Source organism: Enhydra lutris, unplaced genomic scaffold (assembly GCF_002288905.1).
Source record: "Enhydra lutris kenyoni isolate GAN:26980312 unplaced genomic scaffold, ASM228890v2 scaffoldscaffold48, whole genome shotgun sequence".
Taxonomy (NCBI): Eukaryota; Metazoa; Chordata; class Mammalia; order Carnivora; family Mustelidae; genus Enhydra; species Enhydra lutris.
The window spans coordinates 15,174,992-15,186,154 of NW_019154132.1; the positions used below are offsets into that span (position 1 = coordinate 15,174,992).

General features: G+C 43.2%; 1 pseudogene; it reads left to right on the plus strand.

Annotated features, from left to right (window-relative positions):
* Positions 1–2,456: 2,456 nt before the first annotated feature.
* LOC111156688 lies at positions 2,457–3,826 on the plus strand (annotated as a pseudogene).
* The last annotated feature ends 7,337 nt before the right edge of the window (positions 3,827–11,163 follow it).

The window sequence follows — 11,163 nt, forward strand, 5'->3', positions numbered from 1 at the left end:
GTTTCACTTGTATGTGGAACATAAGGAATTGTGGGGAGGATTGCAGGGGAAGGAAGGGAAAACTGAATGGGGAGAAATCAGAGAGAGAGAGAGAGACAAACCATGAGAGACTCTAGACTCGGGGAAACAAACTGAGGGTTACAGAAAGGACGGGACTTGGGGGATGGGGTGACCAGGTGATGGGTATCAAGGAGGGCATGTGATCTGATGAGCACTGGGTATTATACACAACTAATGAATCCCTGAACACTATATCAAAAACTCATTATGTACTATATGCTGGCTAACTGAACATAATAAAAAATTATATATAAAAAAAAGAAAGAATGTAGCAACCAGCATGTATCTGATCCTTATTGGAACTCTGCAGGCTATGGATCAGCCTTCTGGGCTACGGGTGAACATTTTCCTTCTTCTGTCCCTTGTCAATCTCTCTCTTTATATGGTGTCTGTTAAGCATCGTGTTTCATAACCAGGCCCATCCGTTTTGCCTCTAAGAAGTCTCTCACAGCTGCCTCTTTCTCTCCTTTTCTATCCCACACTCAGGCTTAATATTCTGGTAGGTTGTACTGGCATCCCAGTAATCATCCCACCTGACAAATAGCTACTGGTAATTCTTCCCCCACCCCAGGCCAGCCATTGGCCACTCACCTGGGACCCAGCGCACCAGGGGTTAATATCCCCGTGATTGGGAGCTCCAGGAGTGTTTAAAAAAAAAAAAAAAATCTGCTCTCTCTAGGTCCTTACCACCCGTGGTGAGGTGAAAAATCCCCCAAAGATAAGAAATGTGTGATAAATAGCTTACTTTAAAAGGCAGACGTGTGAACTCGGAAGGATGTAATCAAGGTGAAGATCTTGGATTATCTGGGTGGGTCTAAGTGCAATCACATCTACCCCTATCAAAGGGAAGCTGAGGGAGATTTGAAAGAAGTCACAGGAGGAGATGGTGAGAGGAAAACAGAGTTTTGAAGATGCTGGTCTTGACATTGGGAGTCAAGCTGTGTTTGCGGATGTAGCCCCAAACCAGATCCAGCCAAGCCACCAGAAGCTGAATGAGGCGAGGACCAGATGCTCCCGAGAGTCTCAGAAGAGCGTATGGCCCTACTGACACTTTGATTTCAGACCTCTAGCCTGCAGTACTTTGAGACAGTGTGTTACTGTTGTCTTAAGCCCCTGAGTTTGTGGTAATTTGTTCCAGCAGCTCCAGGAAAGGGACTACACCACCTCTCAGCTGGTTCACATCAGCCTCGAGACGGACCTCTCGGGGTCTGGTTCTTCTCTTTAATCCACCGTGTGCCCTTCGTGTTTCTTGACTTCTCTGAGTGGTTTCCCAAACTCTCAGGTTTTGGTCCTCTCTTGCCAAAACAGCTCTAGTTTCCATTAGTAATAATGACAATAATAATAGTCACTTTGTAGAGTGCTTTTGTAGTGCTGAGTACTTTGCAGGAAGTATCGCATTTCCTCCTTGCAACAGCACACTGAGGTTGGCATTATTATCCCTGCTTTCCAGACGAGGAAACCAAGGCTCCAAGAAGTTAAACAGTGATCTGTGAGGGCGGCAGTAAGATAGGCACGTTTGGGTTCTCAGCTACCTGCTGTCGTGCTCCGTATGTCTCTTCTGCCCGGGACGCTAGCAAGGCTGAGAGCCTGAAAAATGTTCTTACATTTTTCAAAAGCTCACGGTCCTTCCAGATTCAGTGTATGTAGCACCGCGTCCAGGAAACTCTCTTAAGTACCCATCCATTGCCTACCTCTGAACCCCCTTTAACTTGTAGATAGAGTCTATTCCACAAACTGTAGAAATTCGATTCTGCTCTGTATTTTACAAAATTCAAAACACTGTAGGGGAAAAGAATAAACCATGTAGAGAAAGATCTTAAAAATGCAAATTCCAAGTACCCTACTCAATGATTCCTGACTTGGATTCATTGATTTGTGTCGCTGAGACTTTCTCCTAATTTTATTTAATTTTTAAAAGATTTATTTATTTATTTCCGTGAGAAAGACAGAGAGCCCGGGGGTGGGGAGCTTGTAGGAGGTTAGATGACAAGGGAGAGAGCTGAGTGCAGAGCCCCGATCCCATGACACTGAGATCAGACCTGAGCTGAAACCAGGAGTCAGACACTTAACCAACCAGCTGTGCCACCCAGATGTCCCTCCACTGATTTTAAATAGAAATAACTCACTGTTTTGGTAGCATGCCCAGGTAGAACTTCCTGGGGTTGTGTGGACCCCCCAATGGTACATCTGTAGCATTTTCTAAAATATCCAATTCCCGTGTAGAAGGTCTATCCGTGTAGAGCCCACTGTTCCATGGAAATATGATGTGAAAACCAATGCAAGCCATGCATGTCAAAATTGTCACGCAATTTTCTAGTCATCAATCTAGGGATGGTAGAGGCTGTGTAGCATTGCTATTACTCTGAGGGCAGAGGAGTTGGTAGAGAGGTGCAGATATGCAGAGCAATAAAACCTTTAACTTGGGGAAGCAAAACCATATTCCAATGAAGCATCAGCAGCACCAGTTGCAACACCAGCAGCAGCCATCATGGCTACCATTACCTGCCAATGGGCATCAACCCAGAAGCTCAAATGAAGGCTTGACTCTTGACCTGAAGAATTTTAGGAAACCAGGAGAGAAGATCTTCATAGCTGGTGGTTTGTGGGCAATCTTCCTCGTGACGTCATTGAGGAGATGAGGAAACTGTTTGAGACAGAAGGGAAGGCAGGCAAAGTCTGCATTCACAGAGTAGAGCTTTGGCTTTATCTGCTTGCGAACAGGAACCGCAGCAGAAATTGCCAGAGCAGAGCTGGACAACATGCCACTCCGTTGAAAGCCGCAGCATGTGTGCTTTGCATGCCCCAGTGCATTCCCTTACAGACCGAAACCTTCTTCAGTATGTTGCCAATGAGCTAGGGGAGGAAGCCTTTTCTGTGTTTGGCCAGATGGAAAAGGCCATCTGAAGTCATCGTGGGTGATTAAGAAAGGCACTCAGGAAAAGACATTGTTGAACTCGCAGGAAGGCCACCGGTTCGGAAGGTTCTGGACAGGTGCAGTGAAGGTGCCTTCCTGCTAATCACATTTCCCCAGCCCATGACTGTGGAGCCCATGGACCAGTTGGATGATGAAGAGGAGTTCCAGAGAAGCTGGTGATAAAGAACCAACAATTTCACAAGGAGCAAGAGCAGACGCCCAGATTTGCGCAGCCTGGCTCCTTGGAGTACGAGTATGCCAGGAGCTGGAAGACACTCACTGAGATGGAAAAGCAGCAGGACCAAGCGGACCACAACATCAGGGAAGCTGGTGAGAAGCTGGAGGTGGAGATGGAGGCCACTCACCATGAGCACCAGGTCATGAGACGGGATTTGACGAGGCAACGAGAAGAACTTTGGAGGATGGAAATGATGTGCAACCAAGAAGTGAAGAAAGGAAAGCAACTGGAACTCAGACAGGATTTGGAGCATAGGTGCATGAGGAAGAGCTGTGGCAGTGTTAAGAAGGATTCAAGGGAACATGCCCTGAGGCAAGAAAACAGGAGACACGGCGGACCAGATGGCTAAGGGAGGTGCTATGGGCGTCAACAACAGAGGCGCCGTGCCCCCTGCTCCAGTGCCAGCTGGTACCCCAGCAACTCCAGGACCTGCCACTACGATGCCAGATGGAACCTTGGGATCGACTCCACCTACCACTGAACCCTTTGGCCACATTGCTACAGTGGAAGGAATTGGGGCAGTTGGTGGAACCCCTCTTGTGTCCAACCGTGCAGCTCCTGGAACTGAATTTGCTCCAAACATTGCCAATACTAATAAAAATTCCAGTGTCTGAAGTTTCCCAAAAACCCTAAAAGAAGAACCACTTTTGGACTAGCCTGACTTCTTCCCTGGAAAATTGTTGGGGATTCCTCCCAGTCGTTAGGTCTTCCTTGCCTCTGTCACTCTAAAGGAGGATGCTGGAGGCTGAGGGTAAAGGAGGGGTGATATTTAACAAATCAGTTCCATGTGGCCTGTCTTTGAGCTAATTGATTCTGTGTGGCGCATTCCTGAAGTCTCTGTGATTGTTGAGGGCCTGGGGGGTGGGGGGAACCATGACAAAATGGATCTAGTTAGAGTCCCCATTAATCTTGATTATTCTGTTCTTTGTCCATCCTGTTTTATTTGCTTTCTCATTTTTATAGCCCCCAACCCCAGAGATACTGCCACATACACCACAAAAACACACATCTCCCAATGAACTCAGCCCCGTTGCCCCATTCATGTGCAGGTGGGATTCAGGCAAATGTCCACAGAGGTCACGGACAACATATGTACGGTTCTGTTATACCCATTATATTTTCCCTTTATGTCCTAAGGAAGACATTTTCTCTTAGACATTTTCATTTGAGTGTATCCTTAAAATATCTTGTGCTAAGTTGCCTCCATCTTTCTTCCTGGGTAAAGACAACCCAGGAATGACCCTTTTGTGTCTATGATATTGGTGTTCTGGATAGGCCTAGGACAATCTTGGGAAAAGGGTTGCTGTGTGCTGCAGGTCAGACAGTAGCTCTTAGCCTTGCCTATCTTAGGTAGTTATGCTGTCCTTTTTTTAACTGGCATGCCAAGTTTGATTTGTCCCTGATATCTTTGGAATTTTTCTGAGAAATGAAACAGTAATACAGCATCAACTTATTAAAATACGTTTTACTCCTTAATTTTTTTTCTAGTAATCATATTTTAAAAGGTAAAAAGAAGCAAGTGAGATTAATTTTATTTTATGTAACCCAATATATCCAAAACATTATCATTTCAACTTGTAAAACTCAATATTAAAATTGTTAAGCCATCTTACTTTTTTTTCTTATATCAAGCCTCAAAATGTGGAGTGAAATACACCACATGGAAATTTGCATGAACCACATGGCAGAGAAGGCAGCTCTAGAATCACCTACAACTTTTTTAGAAGGCTACATTTCTAAGTTCTGTTCTTCTGAAAAATATCTTCTTTAAAAACAACAAAACAAGATATTTTTTCTTGATGTGTCTTTCTTATCCACTGTAAAAAATTGGGAAATGTAGAAAATCACAAAGATGTAGTTTATATCCAGGGTTTTCTTCCTCAGCATAACTAAAAATACATAAATTAGAAAAATTAGAATCATTCTGTTAATACCATTTTGTAATGTTTTGGCTTAGAAATACAGCCCTTCCCTGTAGTCTTGACCCACGTGTGTTGGTCTTCTAAGTAGATTTTTAAAAAAAGGTTAATTTATTTATTTGAGAGAGAGATTGAGAGAGAGAGAGAGAGAGAGAGGAAGCACACACAAGTGGGGGGGCAGAGGGATAGGGAGAGAAGCAGACTCCCCATTGAGTACAGAGCCTGTTGTGATGGGGGCTCTCCCCAGGACCCCAAGATCATGACTTAAGCCAAAATCAAGAATCATATGCTTAACTGACTGAGCCACCAGGCACCCCTCTAAGTAGATTTTAAACCTGAAAGACAGAGGTCATATTTCATACTATCTCTACATACCTCAGAGACTATAATTGGGTACATGGAACTCACTGGATAAACACTTGAACAGACAAAGAAAATGTTCATTAGTCAACAAATACTTATTGAGTGGGAGTGGCTTCTTAGACCTCTTAGGTAGCAACAAGCTGGATTTGAGGGTTGGCTAACCCCAAGAGGATATCTCACTTTGGCTTGGAATAACCCACTGAACTTGAAGATAAGAACTTGCTACTTATGAGGAGTTAAACATGGGGTGATCCACTCACCTTCTCCTGGCCTCATCTTCCAATGGTTGTAGGTGAGAAATGTGTGCTTGCCTGCCTTATTATTAATTCTCTCAGCTGTGCCAGGGCTGTGGGAGAACAAAATGGCATAGTATGCGCAACAGCACTCTGCAAAATAAGGTGTGTTATCATTCCTCCTTGTAACCTTGCTACCTGGTGTGAAATGTGCTCTGGATAGGCAAAACCTTCATCCCCAGCCGTCAACTGCATCCAGTTCTTGGGACAGTTAGAGGCTCTAGATTGTTAGGATTTCCATTCCTTTTCCATGATTATGTTTTAGTACTATGTAGTTTCTCCCAGAATGTTAACCATATTTACGTTGGTTTCTTAAATTTAGTTTGAGTGGTCACTGCTAGTCCTTAACCCCCTTAAATCATGTCTCTCTTATTCAAATTTTTATATACTTTGTGAATATCTTAAGTCATTATTACAGAAAACAATACAATCTGGTAAGTCCTATAGCTCTTTAATGTCTGAAAGATACATATTTTTTATATCAGAGTTGACAGGTTAAATACAAGATCTCATTTAAACTTGAATTTCAGATAAACAATAAATATGTTTGTAGGATAAGTATGTACCAAATATTACACGGGACATAATTATCCTAAAAACATACACATTATTTATCTGAAATTCAAATTTAGCTGAAGGTCATGTCTGTGTTTTTATTTGCTATTTGGCTGAGAATGGAATTCTTGGGTTACAATATTTTCTTCTCAAAATCTCCTAAGCAACACTGTGGAATCTAATTTTTGTTTTTATTTGGGCAACTTGTCCCTTTTTTCCCTTCCAAATCCATTTGGGGAATTTGCTTTATTTTTGTAGTAATATGTTGACGGACATCTAGGAATTTCAGGCCTTTCATTGAGTCTCTCATAAAGTTTCTACAACTTCTGAAATTATATTGAATATCTGGTAGCTAATCTTCCTGACTTATCTTAAACTTTTCTACCCCTCCTCTTTCTGTCTGAATCTCACCTTTTTGAGGGTACCCATGGTATATCTGTAGCTCTGAATCTGTAAGCCATACAGCACAGTGAGAGAGTTATAGAAATGTTGGCTAAGAAATCAAATGAATAAATCAGGGAAGACTATTAGGATTGGCCACACATGTTTCAAAGTCCTGCATGCAGGGTAACTAAGTGAATGTACACTAGTTATTGAACAATATGAAGATAAAGGTAACTCCCCATGACCACAGTTCTCTGACATAGGAACATCCATCCCTGAGAATAAAGGGATGGATGCTGGTTTCAAGAAAAGGGGAGATTAAAGTAGTCTCCATTCCTGGTCGGGAGAGAAGATGTAGAAAAAGATGTAATTAAGAGTTGTGGGCTTAAAAAAAAATTGTGGGCTAATAGGCTTTTATTTATTTAGAAGCAGAGTGAAACTCGTGTTTCATTTTGCCACCCTGGCTGAGAGGCCCAGGAGTATGAGAAAGTAATCTTTCCCACTTTATAGTGAATGACAACCAGTTACCCCCACTGTTTAGCAGAGCAACATTCCAGCTCTTGAGAGCCGCGGGATTAGGGCCAGACAGACCGCCCCAAGAGAGGGGTGTGAAAGGTGACCAGATTAGGAGGCCATCAGCATTTTGGGAAGGAGCAAAATGCCCTTTGATGTCAGGCTACAGCCCTGAGTCAGTCCCAGTCTCAGACCTCTAAGACCAAATCATGGGTTGATTTTACTGTGTAGCTCAGCTCCGAGATCTGTATCCTCTGCAGAGTGAAGAGCTCAGCTTTCTTCACTTTATGACCAGCCTCTCCCCCTTTTCATGATTGTAGCAAATAATTCACATGCACCAAGCAGTTTTGTTAAGTTCTGTGAATAAGACTTTTCTTGATCATTTATGCTTTAGCACAAACTCATTTTCTTTCGGGCAATGAAAATGTTCTTTTTAAGAAAGATTTTTAAGTCATCTCTATGCTCAGTGTGGGGCTCAAACTCACAACCGTGAGGTCAAGAGTCACATGCTCCAGCAACAGAGCCAAATGGGCTCCCCTTAAAAATAAATGTTCTTTAAGTGATCAGATCTTAGCTGTTAACCTCAGTCAGATCAAGAGGGATTCTAAATTGGTTCCCTACTGCCTTACATTCCTTCATCAGCTTATCATTTCTTCCATCATGTGAATATCCCATGGTGGCTGGTTTCCCACGAGAGGCTATCCTTTAAGAATTAAGCAACTATAGTAACAATAGATAAGCTCCCAGTTTTCTAGAATTCCATCCCAGAGTTATCTTCTTAAAAGTGCTTGAGGGGCAACCTGGGTGGCTCAGATGGTTAAGCATACAACTCTTGATCTCAGCTCAAGTTTTGATCTCAGCCTCATGAGTTCAAGCCCCATGTTGGCCTCCATGCTGGGTGTGGAGTCTACTTAAAAAAAAATAAAATAAAAAACCCAAACCTGAACAAAAAAACTGAACTTGATCTCAGCGCCATCTTGTATGCAAAGCCATAAACCGAGGAACCCCAAAGATTGCTGGCAACCACCAGAAACCACTAGGATATTGTTTGCAACCCTGGGAGGTCCCAAAACCCTTTTATGATTAGAAAGATGGAGGGACTTTAAGGCCCCAGAGCAAAAGGTCTCCCACTCTTAGGGCTGTTTCACCCCCCTTCCTGATAAATTAAGATAAGGTTAAGACCTTGAGCAGCACCACTGCCAGTTTGTGAATTTGAGTACGGGAAAGACACACAGGGGCTTTCCAGTAGGCCTGTGTGTGTATGTAGGTCTATCTGCAGGCACATAATATAACATGGATAACTATGAGTTAAAATTCACGTCAATGGGCGACACAACTGGAGAAACTATATCAGATCCAGTATGGCATCTTTTATCTTGCCTCTAGACATCTGCCTTCATTAGAACCTAAGTCTTGGCATTTCTAAGCATCTATTCAAACTCTGGCTGTTCTTGAATTAAGAGGTTTGTCCTGGAGAGGACAACAAGGAAGGCGCCGGTGCCTGCCAGCTTGAAGACGTCTGGCAACATTTAGGAGAACTTATAGTGGTGTAGGGCAAAGAGGCTATATCTGACTCATGGGACTAAGTCTTACCTAGTGTGGAATATCATTTAAAGTGTAATATTTTACCATGCAATTCCAGGTCATGGAGGACCCATTGTTCTATGCCTGCTGACTGGAGGGGCATGGCCTCGCTGTTAATGACACCATGAATATGCATGACGGGAGGTCAAGCAGATGGCTTTGACATTAAGCAGAGTTAAAATTCATCGTTAATGGATTTGACCATAACTATGGTAAGCAGGCACCCCAAAGTAACATAAATACACATGATAAAATATGTGTAGATGAGTTTTGAGATTCCCTCACCTTGTTAAGTGGAGTAAGTAATTTGCTACTTGATCAGAAATGGGAGAGAATGTATGCATTATCCATGGCCCCAGACCTCTTTAATGTTGACCGTTCCCTTTCTTCCCTTCCATTCCCCATGATTGATTCTGTTGAGTGTAAAGTAATTGAAGAGCAGAAAACTGCTCAATTTGGGGGAAACAACACTTGGGTTTTTTTTTTATTCCAGGAATTCTTGCCGATGGTACTGGAGAATCCTTTCAAAACCAGGAATGTGGATGATCCTGGCAAAGTCAATTCTTGAAACTAGAACTTGAACAGGGAAGAGACTGGTCAGGCTCAGAGAAAGCAGCTGGGCCTGGTGTTGTCCAGAAAAGGTCATCATAGTGATTGGAAGAGAAGGCTGGGCTGAAAGGAAATGCTAGGTAGCATCTGATGTCTGGGCCGGAGGCCTTGTAACACAAAGCAAGTTCTGGATATGCAGGTTGGGTTTGGAATACTGAAATGCGACTGGGCACAAGGTGGAAACTCAACTGCCTAGGCTTGTTTCTGTAGCAGAGGACACCCACTGACATGAGTGGGGAAGATCTGGTGAAGAAAAGCAAGGCCCTGCAGGGGACCCAAAGACATCTAGGTGAGAAACCTGGCATGCAAAGTGCATCGGGAACCCAGATGATAAATGGTGGGGTGGCAGAGAGGCAGTCAGACAGGAAATGCTTGTGTTCCAGGAACAGTGTGCAGACATGGCATGCCTAGCTCGGGGGACAGAACCCTAGGACACAGAAACTGAGAAGACTCAGCAGCAAGATTATAATAATACCAATAATGACCACATAAGCAAACATGAATAACCACAGTTAACACGTACTGAGTAATTACCATGTGCTGGCCTAAGTGCTCGATCCTTCCATATATGGAGGCCGAGAGAGACAAAGTGCATGGTCAAGGTGACACAGGGCCAAGTGGCAGAGCTGGGATTTGAACGCAGGTTTGTTTCATTCCCGAGCCTGTGAGCTTCCTCTCTTCAGATGGCTCCTCATAGACTGCTTCCCTAAGGGTCTGGGAAGACCTGGCATACAGGTAAACATCAAAAGCAAATCAGCGCTATTCCCAAAATGAACATAAACATCAAGCTGGCTTCTAGAAAAAAGACTGTAACAAAAAAAAAAAAAAAAAAAACCACAAACCCTGAAAAGTCGTATCTTTCCACCATGCTCAACATGGGTGAAGATCTTTATGGAAATCTATTTCTGTTTTGAGGGTATACATAAAGCAATTAAAATATGAAGCAAGATACTGCTGGGGACTACGTGAGATGGGTTGTGGGTTGAACTGAGTCCTCCTAATCCCCAGTAAATTGTGAATGTGATCTTATTTGGAAATAGGGCTTTTGCAGATACAGTCAAGTTAAGATGAGGTTTTAATGAAGTAGGACAGGCCCCAAATCCAAAGACATGTCCTTATGAGAGAGATTTGGGAGCATGCAGAATCACAGAGGGGAAGGCTGTAAGAAAGGGAGGCCGACATGGCAGTTATGTTGCCATAAACCGAGGAACCCCAAAGATTGCTAGCAACCACCAGAAGGTAGAAGATTCCAGAACATATTCTTCCCTGGAGACTTCAGAGGGAACAGGGTGCTGCTGGCACCTTGACTTCAGAAATGTGAGAGAATAAACTTTGGTCGTTTTAGCCACTTAGCTTGTTGTCATTTGTTACTGCCCTCCTGACAGGCAGGGGTGACTTGATAAAATCTTGTTTTCTTTTTAAGATTTTTATTTATTTGTGAGAGAGAGAAAACAAGCAAGGGGAGGTAGTAAAGGGAGACAGAGAGGGAGAAGCAGACTCCCTGCTGAGCAGGGAGCCCGATGTGGGGCTCGATCCCAGGACCCTGAGATCACAACCTGAGCCAAAGGCAGATGTTTAACCCACTGAGCCACCCAGGCACCCCAATAAAATCTTGAAAGTAATTAAAAAATTTATCAAAGCCTTAAACATTTATATTCTTAGGATTCCTATTTCTTTTCTTTCTTTTATTTATTTATTTATTTTTTAGAGAGAGAGAGGGAGCGCACATGG